This window comes from Eriocheir sinensis, chromosome 59 (genome assembly GCF_024679095.1).
Source record: "Eriocheir sinensis breed Jianghai 21 chromosome 59, ASM2467909v1, whole genome shotgun sequence".
NCBI lineage: Eukaryota > Metazoa > Arthropoda > Malacostraca > Decapoda > Varunidae > Eriocheir > Eriocheir sinensis.
In genome coordinates this window covers 7937485-7954889 of record NC_066567.1, presented here as the reverse complement: position 1 = coordinate 7954889, position 17405 = coordinate 7937485, and the positions used below count along the sequence as shown (strand labels likewise).

The 17405-nt window shown below is 37.8% G+C and overlaps 1 long non-coding RNA gene across 7 annotated transcripts; it reads right to left on the bottom strand.

Annotated features, from left to right (window-relative positions):
* Positions 1-10008: 10008 nt before the first annotated feature.
* Positions 10009-11458, bottom strand: LOC126985510 (uncharacterized). Of its 7 annotated transcripts, none has more exons than XR_007738765.1 (3): positions 10523-11458; positions 10358-10440; positions 10009-10109 (listed from the first exon to the last, which is right to left on the bottom strand). It is a non-coding gene; the product is annotated as an uncharacterized LOC126985510 (long non-coding RNA). The 7 variants fall into 7 exon arrangements; XR_007738763.1 differs by having other exon boundaries at positions 10107-10191; positions 10275-10440; XR_007738761.1 differs by lacking the exon at positions 10009-10109 and adding an exon at positions 10140-10274.
* Between the last annotated feature and the right edge of the window lie 5947 nt (positions 11459-17405).

Below are 17405 nucleotides of genomic sequence, written 5' to 3'. Positions count from 1 at the left end.
ATGTCACGTCAGAGATTACATAATTCCTCTTAAACTTCAAACATTCCTCTGCGTAAATCATGCTTAAAATAACGCTCATGGGTCTTGCTGTACTATGCCTGACCCTCACCCTAATACGTCAAGGAGTTAAGCGTGAGTTAGCGTTTATATTAGACTGAAGAGCCCCCGTTGTTGTTATTCCTCTTCCTCTCGTGTTGGGAAAATGACGAGGTGGAAACTGGTTGGCCGCGTGTTGGTCCTGCGTAGAGATCTTGTGAGTCACCGCCAGCCTTCCCCGAACTGACCTTTCCTGCTGGAGTTATTTGGTTGTGTGCGTTATATATATTCGTTGGTGTAAATGGTCATGATCGGTTGAAGTTATACGTTCTTTTAGGTTTTAATGTTGATGGCACTGTTAGTATATCGTTAGTAGTGAAAGACAAACTAACTGACCTTTTCTTCTCTAGCTATTGTATTGTTTTCGTTGTAATTGTTGACGTAAATGGTTGAAATATAGGCTGCAGTTAACGTTCTTTTAGGTTTTAAGTTTTGGAGGCACTGTTGGCATCGTTGGCAGTGAAAAAAGATCCGGACTGACCTTTCCTAGTGGAGTTATTTGGTTGTGTGCGTTATATATTTTCGTTGGTCATGATCGGTTGAAGTTATATACGTTCTTTTAGGTTTTAATGTTGGAGGCACTGTTAGTATCGTTGGCAGTGAAAGACAAACTAACTGACCTTTTCTACTGTAGCTATTGTATTGTTTTCGTTGTATTTGTTGACGTAAGTGGTTGAAATAGGTTGAAGTTAGACGTTCTTTTAGGTTTTAATGTTGATGGCAGTGAAAGAAAAAATATAACTGATCTTTCCTTGTGGAGTTATATTTGGTTGTGTGCGTTATATATATTCATTGGTGTAAATGGTCATGATCGGTTGAAGTTATACGTTCTGTTAGGTTTTAATGTTGATGGCACTGTTATCACCGTTGGCAGTGAAAGAAATACTAACTGACCTTTTTAACTGTATCTATCGTATTGTTTCCGTTGTATTTCTTGATGCAAATGGCTATAAAAGGTTGAGGTTACGTTCTTCTACTAGGTATTAGATTTGACGGCAGTGTTTGTATCGCTGGCACTGCTACAAAACTAATCTTTCCTACTGGTTTCTATTTTGTTTGCGTAATATTTCGTTGTATCTATTATTGCAAAGAAAGTTATAGTATGCTGAACTTAAATAGTGTCCTTTTGATTTCATTTCGGGGGCACTGCTACAAAACTGACCGTTCCTACTGGAGTCATTTGGTTGTTTTTACAGTAATGGTTGACGTAAAAAAGAAAAGATTGGGTAAAATAAATCAGCATCTTCTGGGTTTCAGTTTTGGAGGTGCTGTTATCATCGTTGGCCGTGAAAGAAAACTAACTGACCTTTTCTACTCTAGCTTTTGTATTGTTTTCGTTGTAATTGTTGACGTAAACGGTTGAAATAGGTTGAAATTAGACGGGTTTTTTGGGGTTTTAATTTTGGCGGCACTGTCATCATCGTTGGCAGTGAAAGACAAACTAACTGACCTTTTCTACTGGAGTTGTTTGTTTGTTTTCGTTGTATTTGTTGACGTAACTGGTTGAAATAGGTTGATGTTAGACGTTCTTTTAGGTTTTAAGTTTTGGCGGTACTGTCATCATCGTTCTTACTGGAGTTATTTGTTTGTTTTCGTTGTATTTGTTGACGTAAAATATTTCAATAGTGTACCATAAATCAGCATCTTCTAGGTTTCAATTTTGGTGGCACTGTTATCGTTGGCAGTGAAAGAAAAACTAACTGATCTTTCCTACTGGAGTTATTTGTTTGTTTTCGTTGTATTTGTTGTTGTTGTTGTAAGAAGTTAAAATACAAGGGAGGAGGTCTGTGTATGCCCCCTACCCCTCCCTCCCATGTCCCAAACAGTGCAGAAACAAGTATGTGCATGAAAAAAAGACTATTATATTAACTCATAAGACTGACTGGAATAACGTAACTACAATAACTAAAACAACGAATAATAATGATAATAATAATAGAATAACAAAAGAATAACAATAGAATAACAAGAATAACAACGTAATACTAACTAAAATAACACCACAGTTACAATCTCTGGTATCAAAACGCCAATACTTCTGAACGTTACGCCAAACAAAAGCTATTACAGAAGATACATGAAATATTTACACTTCCGCCTTTCCAACGGGTCAATCTTCTCACTACTGAACGCTTGCTTTGTTATCGGTCTATCTATCTCTATGCGTCTATCTGTTTTTAATCTCTATATTTGTATTTACCTGCTTTTCTGCTTACTCAATACCTCCTCCTCCTCCTCCTCTTCCTCCTCTATATCCTTTCGCAGTTAGCAATCTTGTGTTCTTTTCTGAGTAGAGTAAACACGGCCATTTCGACGGTAAGCTGCCTTGTCTCTAGTTTACGAGTGCATTATGCCTTTTAGAATTACCAGGAAGGCCGGAAAAAAGAACAAAGAAGTAATGGATTCATGCTACGTCGCTAATAACCATAACTGCAAGGAAGGAAGGATTGTGAGAAAGGGATAGAGGAAGGAGGGAAGGAGGGAAGAGTAGAGAGCTGAAAAGAAGGACGGAGTAGAGAAAGGAAATTAGGAAAGAGAAGAGAGAAGAGGAAAGAATAAAGGAAGAAGGAAAGAATAGAGAAAGAAGGAAAGTAAGCGTGAGAAAGTAGGAAAGTAAAGGAAATGAAAAAGTAGTAAAGTAGGAAAGGTAGGAAAGAGCAGAGAGAGAGAAAGGAGAGAGAGAGAGAGAGAGAGAGAGAGAGAGAGAGAGAGAGAGAGAGAGAGAGAGAGAGAGAGAGAGAGAGAGAGTAGGAAAGGGTAGAAAGAATAGGAAAGAGTAGAGGAAGTAGAAAAGTAATAAAATAGGAAAATAGGAAAAAAGTAGAAAATAAGGAAGAATAGAGAAAGGAGAAAAGTAAGAGTTGAGAAAATGAGAAAGTAGAATAACATAAAAAAGAAAAAATGATTAGAAAGAAAAAAAGAGTACCGGTATAAAGAAGTAGGAAAGCAGGAAAGAATTGAGAAAGTTGGAAAATAGGACAAAATAAAGTGAGAAAATTGATGTTTAGAGACCTGACAGTTCTCCTTACAACATTTTCCCCGTATAACGAGACGCGGACGGATCGATCTGCCTGTACCCGTAAAAGCACAGATTCACGCAACGTCAAAAGCGAGTGGCTCCTTAATATTACATGAAGGCAGTGAGAGCTTGTAGGGCGCTCTATCATTACGAGGCATAACATTAGTACTTCTTTTTCTTGGCAATCTGGATCAAGGGTAAGATTGTGAACTGTATGTATGTCGTCTTTGGTGTGTGTGGTGAGGGGTGGATGGAGGGGGGGGGGAGGTTTTGTGTGTGTGTGTGTGTGTGTGTGTGTGTGTGTGTGTGTGTATAGTAAGCTGTGATTATTAGATTATTACAAGGACAGAGTTTACATAAGGTCGTATAATATTTCTCTCTCTCTCTCTCTCTCTCTCTCTCTCTCTCTCTCTCTCTCTCTCTCTCTCTCTCACACACACACACACACACACACACACACACACACGTGACTATGGTGTTATCGACAAACTCGCCAAGAATCAAATCAGTTAACCTACACAGTAATTAAAATAAATCAATGGGTGAAATAGATAAGAGTTAAATGAATAAGTGGATGAATAAATAAAAGTAATGCACGCCAACGAGTTCCTAGTTAATGGTTAAAAGCCACTAAGTCTACCCAGCCCCTCCCTCCTATTGCTAGTAAGTCATGCATGGTAAACAGTTCATACACACACACACACACACACACACACACACACACACACACACACTATATTCTCATCAAGTTATATAATGCACAGTTCCATCTAAACTGTATGCCTCTACTACTACTACTACTACTACTACTACTACGACTTCTTCTACTACGACTACTACTACTGCTACTATTACTACTTTTTTTTTACAACAAAGGAGACAGCTCAAGGGCACAAAAAAGGAAACTAATAAAAAAGCCCGCTACTCGCTGCTCCTCCTCCTCCTCCTCCTACTACTACTACTACTACTATTGCTACTACTACTACTACTGCTACTACATCTACATCTACTACTACTACTACTACTACTACTAAACTATTTATTCTTCATTACGTTTAGCTTTTCTGGGGCTTCCTATCGAGACTGACTTACAACCAACACGCATTGAAGGACATAAGAGCATCGTAATGAAGATTCACCCTGGTAAGGTTATAAGACAATCCAACACCCTTATGAGAGGATCCAATACCCTATATAAAGGAGTTCAATCCCTTTTGTACCCATTTGAGAGGATCGAACCCCCCCATTACCGGATGATCCTATGCACCTTTTGAGAGGGTTGAATACCTTTGGCGTTTGTTGTGTAAGGTTGAATTTGCAGTGTCACGAATGCGTTTTCTGCACCTTAATTTTTTCGTGTGTGTTATTATCTTAAAGAGGAAGATAAAAAGAGAGTAATTTTGTAACACTCTACGTAATTGGTTGCTACACTTTTTTTTACCCTCTCTGTTGTTATAGTAGTAGTAGTAGTAGTAGTGGTAATAGTAGTAGTGGTGGTGGTAGTAGTAGTAGTGGTAATAGTAGTGGTGGTGATGGTGATGTTAGTAGTAGTAGTAGTGATAGTAGTAGTAGTAGTAGTAGTAGTAGTAGTATAGTAGTAGTAGTAGTAGTAGTAGTAGTAGTAGTAGTAGTAGCACAATAGTAGTAGTAGTAGTAGTAGTAGTAGTAGTAGTAATAGCACAGTAGTAGTAGTAGTAGAAGTAGTGGTAATAGTAGTAGTAGTAGTAGTAGTAGTAGTAGTAGTAGTAGTAGTAACACCCTTTTTAATATTCTTCCGCCTCAGTGCTATTTCTTTGTCCATGAACACGTAACAGAGGTATTTTTTTATTCATTTACCATTAACTTAAATTCCACCACGTCTCTCCAGTAACATTTTTTCTTCACACAATACAGCATTTTTTTAACTGTCGATTCATCAATAAACTTACCGCTCAGTTTACCTCCAGCGCAAAAAAATCCAACTCTCTCTGCCTTTTTCTCTTTTTATTCAACTTCTTCATAAAAAAAGGAAAATTGCAAGCATATTCATTTTCCTCACCTAGCTTATGAGTTTCTTTTTTTTTTACTTTCGATTCATCAATAAATTTACTAACTATTTTATCTTCATCATATAGAAAAAAAATCAACTGCTTCTATTCAATTCGACTTCTCCAGTAAAACAAAAAGGGATATTGCAAGCTTATATTTATTTTCTCACCTGTATTTCTTTTAACTTTCGATTCATCACCAAATTCATCAACAAATTTATCTCCATCCTTAAAAAAATGCCGACTTTGTTCCTACTTTTTTTACTCGACTTCTTCAGCAAAAAAGAAAAAAAGGGAAAGAAAATTGCAAGCCTATATTTTTTTTCCTCGAGTTATCAATAAATTCACCAACCAATTTATCTCCTTCATAAAAAAAAAATTCATCCGTGTTCCTGCTTTTCATCTTTATTTTTTTATTCGTCTTCTTCAGTAACACACAAAAAGGAAAAAGGAAATTGCAAGCATATATTTTTTTCCCTCAAGTTATCAATAAATTCACCAACCACTTTATCTCCATAAAAAAAAATCCATCTGTGTTCCTGCTTTTCATCTTTATTTTTTTATTCGCCCTCTTCAGTAACACACAAAAAATCTTGCAAGCATATATTTTTTTCGTCAAGTTATCAATAAATTCACCAACCAATTTATCTCCTTCATAAAAAAAATCCATCTGTGTTCCGGCTTTTCATCTTCTATTTTTTATTCGCCTTCTCCAGCAAATAAAATTAAAAAAAGGCAATCGCTGGCATATATTCTTTTTCTCTCATCTTGTTTGTCATTTTTCAACTATATTTTTTTCGTTAAGTTATCAATAAATTCACGAAACAATATATCTCTACCCCCCCCAAAAAATCTTCCTTTTATTCCTCATTTTTTTCTTTTCTTTTCGATTTCTCCACAAAAAAACCTGCTGACATACACTTTTTTTCTCACACCTGGTTTTCTCTTTTTTATCATCACACGCGTCTCGAGTTACTTAATTATCCATCACAACATTAATTATTATAAGCAACGATCGTTTCCTTGGGTTAGACGGGTAGCGCGCAATACCAAACAAAGGGGGGAAGAGGAGAAGGAGGTGAAAGGGGGCGGTGGGAGGGAGGGAGGAAAGGTACAGGGAGAGAGAGAGAGAGAGAGTGAAAAGGGGGCGGTGGGAGGGAGGGAGGGAAGGTAAAGGGGGGAGAGAGAGGGGGGCGGGGGACAGGTGAGGGCCACTTTGCATGCTTACCTGATGATAGCACACCCACCTCACCTGTCCGCTTGCACGCGTCTACCTGCTAATTTTCCTGCTTGCCTTGCTCACCTGCCTGCTTGCTTATCTGAATCACCATATCTTGCTTATCTGAATTACTTTGTTTTTCTTTGTTGTTTTAGGTTTTTTTTTCTTTGTTGTTTTGCTATTGTTTGTCTTTACCTGCTTGTTTTGATCACCTGCTTGCCTGCTTATCTGACTTACCTTTATTTGTTTTTGTTTTATACTTTTTTTATGTATGTGTTTTTTTCTTTGTTGTTTTGTTATTTTTTTTTACCTGCTAGTTTACCTGCTTGCTTTGCTCACCTGCCTGCTTGATTGTCTTTATTTTCTGATTTACCTGTTGTTGATTTTTTACTTTTTTTTCTTTTATGTTTTCTTTACTCAGTTTTTTATTGTTTAATTTTACCTGCTAATTAACCTGCTTATATTACTGCTTTTATGTGTTTTTCCTAACTAACTGTTTTGTGTTTTTTTTACCTTACTTTTTTTTTGCTTTTTCCTCCTCCTCCTCCTCCATCACCTTTCTTTTTCCTCCTCCTGCTCTGTTTTTTTTTTCTTCTCCCCGATACGGCCCATTTACTCTCTCTCTCTCTCTCTCTCTCTCTCTCTCTCTCTCTCTCTCTCTCTCTCTCTCTCTCTCTCTCTCTCTGTCTCTCATCGATGACCTCGTTCACTCTGCAATCACGCCCTCCGCCCTAAACACACACACACACACACACACACAAACACACACACACAGACAGACACACACGTAATAACTTGTTCTTACTCACTCACTCTTGCGTTTACTCTCTCTCTCTCTCTCTCTCTCTCTCTCTGGGCGATAACGTGGAAAAAGAAAATGGGAAATTCCAATGACAAACGGTGAGATAATGACGTCATACCTGCTACCTACCGAAGCAGTGTGCAGCAGGGCGTATCAGTGGCAGCATCCGTTGTAGGTGCAGTGGAAGCAGCGGAGGAGCGGCTGGTGTTATAGTGCTGGTGTTGGTGGTGTTTCGTCTGCTTGTCATCACTCCCTCACCTCGTTTTCTCTCACTGCGTCAAGAACTGTACTCATTTTAGCGACGTCGCCTCTCAGTACCTTAAGAAGTGTATCCATTTTAGCTTCTCTTGTTTTGCTTGTCACTCGCTAACGTTTTTCTCTCACTGCGTCAAGAACTGTACCCATTTTAGCGACGTCGCCTCTTAGTACCTCAAGAAGTGTATCCATTTTAGCTTCTCTTGTTTTGCTTGTCATTCGCTTACGTTTTCTCTCACTGCGTCAAGAACTGTACTCATTTTAGCGACGTCGCCTCTCAGTACCTTAAGAAGTGTATCCATTTTAGCTTCTCTTGTTTTGCTTGTCACTCGCTAACGTTTCCTCTCACTGCGTCAAGAACTGTACCCATTTTAGCGACGTCGCCTCTCAGTACCTCAAGAAGTGTATCCATTTTAGCTTTTCTGGTGTTTGCTTGTCACTCGCTAAAGTTTCCTTTCACTGCGTCAAGAACTGTACCCATTTTAGCGACGTCGCCTCTCAGTACCTTAAGAAGTGTATCCATTTTAGCTTCTCTTGTTTTGCTTGTCACTCGCTAACGTTTCCTCTCAGTGCGTCAAGAACTGTACCCATTTTAGCGACGTCGCCTCTCAGTACCTCAAGAAGTGTATCCATTTTAGCTTTACTGGTGTTATTTGCTTGTCATTCGCTTACGTTTTCTCTCAGTGCGTCAAGAACTGTACCCATTTTAGCGACGTCGCCTCTCAGTACCTCAAGAACTGTACCCATTTTAGCGACGTCGCCTCTCAGTACCTCAAGAAGTGTATCCATTTTAGCGACGTCGCCTCTCAGTACCTCAAGAAGTGTATCCATTTTAGCTTGTCTTGTTTTGCTTGTCACTCGCTAACGTTTTCTCTCAGTGCGTCAAGAGTTGTTTCCATTTTAGCTTCCCTGGTGTCATTAGCTTGTTACCCGCTTACTTTTCCACTCAGTGCGTCAAGAATTGCATCCGTTTTAGCGTCACTGGTGTTTGCTGGTCACTTATTAACGTTTTTCTCTCACCACGTCAAGAGTTACATCCATTTTAGCTTCACTGAGGTTTGACACGCCTCCTTTTCCTCTCAGTACGTCAAGAAATGTATTCAGTTTAGCTTTTCTGGTATTTGCTCGTCACTTATTTTTACCTTTTTCTCTCACTACGTCATGAGTTGTATCCATTTTGGCTTCACTGAGGTTTGACACGCCCACTTTCTCTCTCACTACGTCATGAGTTGTATCCATTTTAGCTTCACTGAGGTTTGACACGCCCACTTTTTCTCTCACTTCGTCCAGAGTTGTATCCATTTTAGCTTTGTTTACATTTCATTACGATCCCTGTTAATTAAAATCGCCTTGACAGTGTGTATTATTATGTACGTTTTTCTCTCACCACGTCATGAGTTGTATCCATTTTGGCTTCACTGAGGTTTGACACGCCCACTTTTTCTCTCAGTGCGTCTAGAGTTGTATCTATTTTAGCTTTGTTTACATTTCCATCACGAGCCCTGTTAATTAAAATCGCCTTGACAGTGTGTATTATTATGTACGTTTTTCTCTCAGTGCGTCATGAGTTGTATCCATTTTAGCTTCACTGAGGTTTGACACGCCCACTTTCTCTCTCACTACGTCCAGAGTTGTATCCATTTTCGCTTTGTTTACATTTCATCACGATCCCTGTTAATTAAAATCGCCTTGACAGTGAGTATTATTATGTACGTTTTTCTCTCAGTGCGTCAAGAGTTGTATCCATTTTGGCTTCACTGAGGTTTGACACGCCCACTTTCTCTCTCACTACGTCCAGAGTTGTATCCATTTTAGCTTTGTTTCCATTTCCATTACAATCCCTGTTAAACAAAATCGCCTTAACAGTGTGTATTACCAAGAGCTCTGTGCCTATCTGCTTGCCTGCTTGCCTCGCGTATATGTTTATCTATATGTGAAGTGGCAACACCGTGATTAAGAGTACGACGCAAATACGCTATTGATTGATTGATTGATAGTTTATTGTTGCAGGAGAAGGGAGAGGAAGAGGGAGGAAAAATGCCAGGCAGGACCACCACAAGGATTATACATTTATTAACCATTGTGGTAAGTAGTGTCATGAAATTAAAATTAAAAAGATAAAATGGTACACAAGGGAGGGGAAAAGGGCGGTCACTATGGGTCTCAGAGGTCGTGTTCCTTCGCTTTTCGGGAATAACTGTCGTATAAAGTGTTGGATCAGGTTCATATTTTGCCAGAGATTATTTCAGACATCCCTAAGTTTTGTCACCATCGTTTTTATTTTTTATTTTTTTTATTATTATTATTTTTTTTTTTACAACTTAAGAGCAACAAAAAGAAGATGTAGAAAATAAAAGCCCGCTAACTATTGCTCTCATATCGCGATAAGTATAGAGTGACCAAAAGAGAGGTCAATTTCGGATGGAGAGGTGTCTTGATATATACACTCTTCTTGAAAATTATCAACAAAAGTGAATAATTAAGGCACTTCCCATCTATAGGTAACGTAAAATTCCACGCTGAAGGGCTGACCTAAAACAAAAGCGTATCGGGACGTCGCGGTTGTCACTCCCTATTATTTTTATTATGAGACGAATCATGTAGAGAGGGAGAGTAGGGCAGCGTCACCATATTATCGTACTCAGAACATTGCATTATCAGTTTCAGGACCCAAAACTGTCATAGCCGCATCTTTAGCGATATCCAGTTAAAGATAATGTTAAAAAGTAAGCATTTATCAGTTTCAGGACCCAAGAAACTATCGTAGCCGCACCTTTAGCGATATCCAGTTAAAGATAATGTTAAAAAAGTAAGCATTTATCAGTTTCAGGACCCAAGAAACTGTCATAGCCGCACCTTTAGCGATATCCAGTTAAAGATAATGTTAAAAAAGTAAGCATTTATCAGTTTCAGGACCCAAGAAACTATCGTAGCCGCACCTTTAGCGATATCCAGTTAAAGATAATGTTAAAAAAGTAAGCATTTATCAGTTTCAGGACCCAAGAAACTGTCATAGCCGCATCTTTAGCGATATCCAGTTAAAGATAATGTTAAAAAGTAAGCATTTATTAGTTTCAGAACCCAAGAAACTGTCATAGCCGCACCTTTAGCGATATCCAGTTAAGGATAATGTTAAAAAGTAAGCATTTATCAGTTTCAGGACCCAAGAAACTGTCATAGCCGCACCTTTAGCGATATCCAGTTAAGGATAATGTTAAAAAGTAAGCATTTATCAGTTTCAGGACCCAAGAAACTATCGTAGCCGCACCTTTAGCGATATCCAGTTAAAGATAATGTTAAAAAGTAATCATTTATCAGTTTCAGGACCCAAAACTGTCGTAGCCGCACCTTTAGCGATATCCAGTTAAAGATAATGTTAAAAACGTAAAGTACCGGTGGTCTTTTATATACTGATGGGTGAGAAACCGAAAAATACTATGTGCTGAGTACGATAATCTGGGAAGCTTGGAGTGCGGATACATGAGGCTACCGTCGAGTCGGCCCCAAAGACCCGAGACGCAGAGAACGAGAGAAGTAAAGTGAAGCAATGAGGGAGAAATAGAAAGAGGACGAGAAGAAAAGAGACGAGATATTAGAATGTAACAGTGGAGAGACAACATTATATAGAATCAGATAGAGAGGAAGGGGCGTTGACACTTGAAACCACCTGTAGAGTCGGCCCCAAACACCCGAGACGCCGAGGAAGAGAAAATGAAAGTAGAAACAACGAAAGCGAAGTAGAAAGAGAACAAGAAGAAGAAAAGAGACGAGATAAGAGAGTGTAACAGTGGAGAGACGAAACATTATATAGAAAACCTGCATTCCTATAAGTGACGTCTCGCATCCGTTTCCTTATCCCCGTTGCTAAATAGAAAACCTGCATTCCTATAAGTGACGTCTCGCATCCGTTTCCTAATCCCCGCTGCTACACTACCTCGAGCCTTGGTCTTGGTCTTGGCACGATGACCGAAAACAAGTGGAAAAAGGCAAGATACACGGCTCTCAAATCGGCTTCAATTGTCAACCTCCTGCAGCACAAACGAGGTGAGAGAGAGAGAGAGAGAGAGAGAGAGAGAGAGAGAGAGAGAGAGAGAGAGAGAGAGAGAGGATGGGAAAAAGAAGTAAAATTAATAACGGAAATGAAAAGTGGAATGCGAGAGAGAGAAAAAAAATGAAGGAGGAAAACGATGGAGAGAAGGGAGGAAAAAAACTGGAGGAAAGGAAAAGAGAAGAGGGGAAAGTAATAAGTAATGAGAGAGAGAGAGAGAGAGAGAGAGAGAGAGAGAGAGAGAGAGAGAGAGAGAGAGAGGGGCATTTTTCAACCACTCACGCTTGACAGGACGGTTGATATACATGTTTTCGTAGGGCCTAAAGCAACAGTGTGTGTGTGTGTGTGTGTGTGTGTGTGTGTGTGTGTGTGTGTGTGTGTGTGTGTGTGTTGAGTACTTCTGCATTTTCGTTTGAGTGTAAGAAAGATATCCTCCTCTTCATCATCATCATCATCATCATCATATTAATAAGAGATGAAGGGAAAAGAGAGGGAGTGGGAGAGGGAGAGGGAGGGAGGGACAACGGCCTTTCCCAGTGTCCTCCATCACCTATAATCATGTAGGAGAAAGAGAGAAGGAAAGGAAAGAAAAAAAGAGGAAAAAGAAGAATGAGAATAATGCAAAAACAGGTCGGAGAGGGAAGGATCGAAGGAGAGGAGAAGAGGGAGGGAGGAAGGGAGAGAAAAAGGGAGGGAGGAAAGTGAAGATTATATAAGGAGGGTCAAAGAGAGAGAGAAAGAGAGAGGGAGAGAGAGGAAGATGGACAGTCGCATATTAGAGGGAGATGAAGGAGGGGAGGAAGAGGGAGGGAGGAGGAGAGAGGGAGGAAGGGACTAAGGGCAGAGAGAGGGAGAGTAAAAAGTAGCTAGACACCTCCTCCTCCTCCTCCTCCTTCTTAACTCCTTCACTCCTTCATTCTGTTCTTAGTCTGTGTTCAAAGTAGACGTGCAAAGTGACCGTGCAAAGTCGATTATTATTATTATTATTATTATTATTATTATTATTATTATTATTGGTGGTGAGCGGTTTTTGAAGTGACGGAAAATGAAGGAAAATAAGAAAAGATAAGAAGATAACCTGCGAGTGAAAGCGAGTGCGTGAGACAAAAGATAATGTGGGGAGAGATAAGATAAGATAACATTGAAAAAAGATAGAAGATAGGAAGATGTGACTGTCATATTGATCGAGTGCTTTTACTGATATGCTTAATGAAAGTGACTGTGAATTTTTAAGCGTCTGGAAAGTCAGTCAGTTAGTTAGTCAGTTAATGAATGCAATCACAAACTCATTACGTAACATTCTATAAAGTCATAATGTGCATTCTGTTTAAGTATACACGAATATTGACACTCATAGGCACATATAACATAACATAACATAAAATAACATAACACAACACAACAACATAACAACATAAACATAACAACATAATCATTAGTATTAGTAACATTAGGATTAGTAACATTAGCATAACGTAACATTACATAACATAGTAAACGTATGTGTAATGAAAAAATAGCGCATCATATTCTTTCTATTATATATTGGATTTAAACGTTAAGTAGATGGAGATCATATTGTAGAAACAGCGATAGAAGAGTGAAAGAATAAACAGAGATTGAAATATAAATGATAATAAATATAATACAATCTGAGAGAGAGAGAGAGAGAGAGAGAGAGAGAGAGAGAGAGAGAGAGAGAGAGAGAGAGAGAGAGAGAGAGAGAGAGAGAGAGAGAGAGAGAATAAAGAGAGAGAGAGAGAGAGAGAGAGAGAGAGAGAGAGAGAGAGAGAGAGAGAGAGAGAGAGAGAGAGAGAGAGAGAGAGAGAGAGAGAGAGCAGAAGTAAGAAAGAAGAAACAAGTAGGAAGGAGATGAAGAAGGAAAAAGAAGACGAGGAAGAGAAGAAGTAGATGAGAATGAATAAAAAGACGAAAAAAAAAAATCAAATCAAAACAAAATAGGGTCGAATAGAAAAATAAGAGAGACGAATCCAAAGAGAAAGAAGAAAAAGAAGACAACACTCAAATAATTATACAAAATCAGTTCAGAGCCTTCGAGAGCAAAAATAGATGAAGCAAAGGAAAAAGAAGGAGACTCGTTATACTCTCTGCCCATCTGATCCATGTTCCATTATTCACTAAGATGTTTATAGGGAATCATTATGCAGCAAGGCCACTCTTCGATGCACACTAAAACTCATTGCATTTGGTCTAAGTTGATTATATTTTATTTCTGCATTACTTAGATAACGTTACTTATTCAAAGGATGGACACGAACACCAGGAACTATCGGTATTTCTTGTAGTTTAAGTATTTTAAGAACAGAACGGAAGGAAATGGGACATGCGGATGCGACAAATCATTTACGTGTTTACGCTTCTGGTGTGACGATATTTTTTTGACCTCTCGTACAAATGCTCACCACAGTCGTTTATTCACCGCGTGTCTATTGTTAATGCGATATATGTATCTTCTCTTTAGGTACAAAATTTAATGTTTCCTTCCGTCTATTCATCACGCAAATCACTGGTTATTCGTATTTCTGTAAGTTTCATTTTGGTGTGTCGATACTTTTTTGATCAAGTGTACAAATCCTTCCTTTGCTCTTTATTCATCATGAGAAATCACTAGTTATCACGTAGCTTTTCGCAAAGTTTATCATATGTGTGTCGATACTTTTTTGATCAAGTGTACAAATCCTTCCTTTGCTATTTCTTCATCACGAAAAATCACTAGTTATCACGTAGCTCTTCGCAAAGTTTATCATATGTGTGTCGATACTTTTTTGAGCTAGTGTACAAATGCTTACCGTGTTTATTTATTCATCGCATGCCTGTTGTTAGCGCGAAAAATTACTCTTTAGTTATACATATTTTTTCATAAGGTTCAATTTTGTTCGGTGTGTCGATACTGTTTTGAGCAAGTGTACAAATGGTTACGATGTTCACTTATTCATGGCGCGTCTGTCCTGGTACTTATCCACTTGCAGGACGCATCTTCGTGGCTATAAACTCAAGAATACTTATAATTTTCGTCCCATCATCAATTCCAATCCATTGATCATAAAGGATTGAAGATTTATTGTCATACGAACGACTGTTATTTCTTTTATACTTTTACTCTGTTGTTAGTCTTTTTGATCTTAAGAGTACACTATTTCCTCCTTCCTATAAGACTTGATCCTCTTTCCTATAGCTAGATTACGTGATTCTCCTTTCTATAGACGACTTAATGGAAGAATCGAAACCCTTTTAAACTTTCCCTCTGTTGTTAGTCTGTTGTTTATCAGTCTCACGCCCGTTTTGTGATCTTAAGTGTAGACGATTTCCTCCTTTTTAATACGACTTGATTCTCCCCCCTATAGACGATTTGATATTCCTTTCTATAGACGACTTAATTTTCCTTCCTATACGACTTAATCCTCCCTCCTGTACGACTTAATCCTTCCTCCTGTACGACTTAATCCTCCTTCCTATACATGATTTGATATTCCCTTCTATAGACGACTTAATTTTCCTTCCTATACGACTTAATCCTCCCTCCTGTACGACTTAATCCTTCCTCCTGTACGACTTAATCCTCCTTCCTATACATGATTTGATATTCCCTTCTATAGACGACTTAATCCTTCCTCCTGTACGACTTAATCCTCCTTCCTCTAGACGATTTGATATTCCCTTCTATAGACGACTTAATCCTCCCTCCTGTACGACTTAATCCTCCTTCCTATAGATGATTTGATATTTCTTTTTATAGACGACTTAATTTTCCTTCCTATACGACTTAATCCTCCCTCCTGTACGACTTAATCCTCCTTCCTATAGATGATTTGATATTCCTTTCTATAGACGACTAAATTTTCCTTCCTATACGACTTAAACCTCCTTCCTGTACGACTTAAGCCTCCTTCCAATAGACGATTTGATTCTCCTTTCTATAGATTACTTGATTCTCCTACCCATAAACGACGTAATCATCCTTTCAATAGACGACTTCAGTTTTTTCATAAGGGGAGAATCGGAACCTCTCTGGAATTGATGATGCCCTTTTGGTGTCTTGTGGTATCTATTGTTCTGACCGAGGCCTTGGTTTTGGCCGGCTCGAACCGATTATACAACACACACACACACACACACACACACACACACACACACACACACACACGCACGCACTTTAGATACGCATTGATAAGTACAACAAAGTGAGAGGATGAATTTATAAACCGGAAAACCGAGAAATAGAACATATGACTACGTTAGCGTGTATAGATTCACCAATACACAAAGAAAACACCAAAAGGAAGAACAGGATAAAGAAAGAAGATGAGAGAATAAAATCAATCAATATAGTAAAGAAAATCACAGGAAGAACAGAATAAAAAAAAAGAATATGATGGAAAAAATTCAAACATGTATTGATAGATAAACACATACAGACAGACAGGTTGACAAGTAAATATTTAAGCTCGCCAAAATATAGATACCTGAATGAAACTATAAAGGAAGGAATGCACAGCTGCGTTAGAGAATATATAAACGTTTGAATGTATAGTATGATTGAGAGTATTGAGTATAGATTATTTTTTGGTGTTTGGGGTACACAGAAGATAGAGAATGGTGGATGTTAAAACTTAAATAGAAAAGAAAGAAGAAAAAGGAAAGAATATAGCAAAGGAACAGAGGAAAGAAAAGTAAATAGTAGAGGAACAAGAAAAGGAAATATAAAAGTAAGAGTATGATTAGGTAAAGAATTGTGGATATTAAAACTTAATAGAAAAGAAAGAAGAAAAAGGAAAGAATATAGCAAAGGAACAGAGGAAAGAAAAGTAGTGAGTAGAGGGAGAGAAAAAAGGAAATGGAAAAGTAAGATAATTATGTAAAGAATTGTGAATGTTAAACGGAGATAGAAAAGAAAGAAGAAAAAAAGGAATAAAATGGCATAAGAAGAAAGAAAGACAAAAAAAAAAGTAAAAAAATAACGAATATGGACAAGAAAAAAGGAAATAGAAAAGTGAGAAAATATTGGAAAGGAAGAAAAGTCGAAGAAAAAGAAAGAAAATAACAAAGAAAAAAGAAATTAAAGAAAAGAGTAAAGAGTAAAGAAGAGGGACAAGGAATAAAGAAAAGAAAGAAAACATTGAAAAGGAAGAAGGACAAAGATAGAAGAAAGAAAGGAGAAAAAATAGCAGAGAAATAAAGAAAGAGAAAAAAAAAGAGAAAAAAGAGGGAGAAGAAAAAAAGGAGATAGAAAAGTAAAAAAAATATTGGAAAGGAAGAAAAGACAAGGAAACTAAGAGACATACCAAGAATTATACAAAAAAGAGATAAAAAAAGAAGAAAGAAAAAGAAAAGTGAAAATTAACGAAGAGGAACAAGGAAAATAGGAAAGAAGGAAAACATTGGAAAGGAAGAAAAGTACAAGGAAACAAAGAGACATACCAATAATTATAAAAAAAAAGATACAAAAAAGAAAGAAGAATAAAGAAACGCGAAAATAAAATAAGAGGAACAAGAAAAATAGAAAAGAAGGGAAACATTGGAAAGGAAGAAAAGTACAAGGAAACTAAGAGACATTCCAACACATAAAAAAAAGAATAAAAAAAGGTGTCTTACGCAAACATAATAATAAATAAACAAACAGATAAGCTCACCAACAGATACAAAAAGAAAGAAGAGAAGAGGAAAAAAAATATTAGACTAGTTTAGTTGCGTGGAGACACACCTGGGCACGCCCAGCATATTGAAGGCGAACGAGGGGAAGAAGAGGAAGAAGAAGAAGAAGAAAAAGAAGGAGAAGGAGAAGAAGAAGAAGAAAGAAGGAAAGAAGAAGAAGAAGAAGAACTAGAACGAGAACAAGAAGTAGTAGAAGAAGAAGAAGAAGAAGAAGAAGAAGAAGAAAAAGACGAAGAAGAAAAAGAAGAAGAAGAAGGACAAGAACA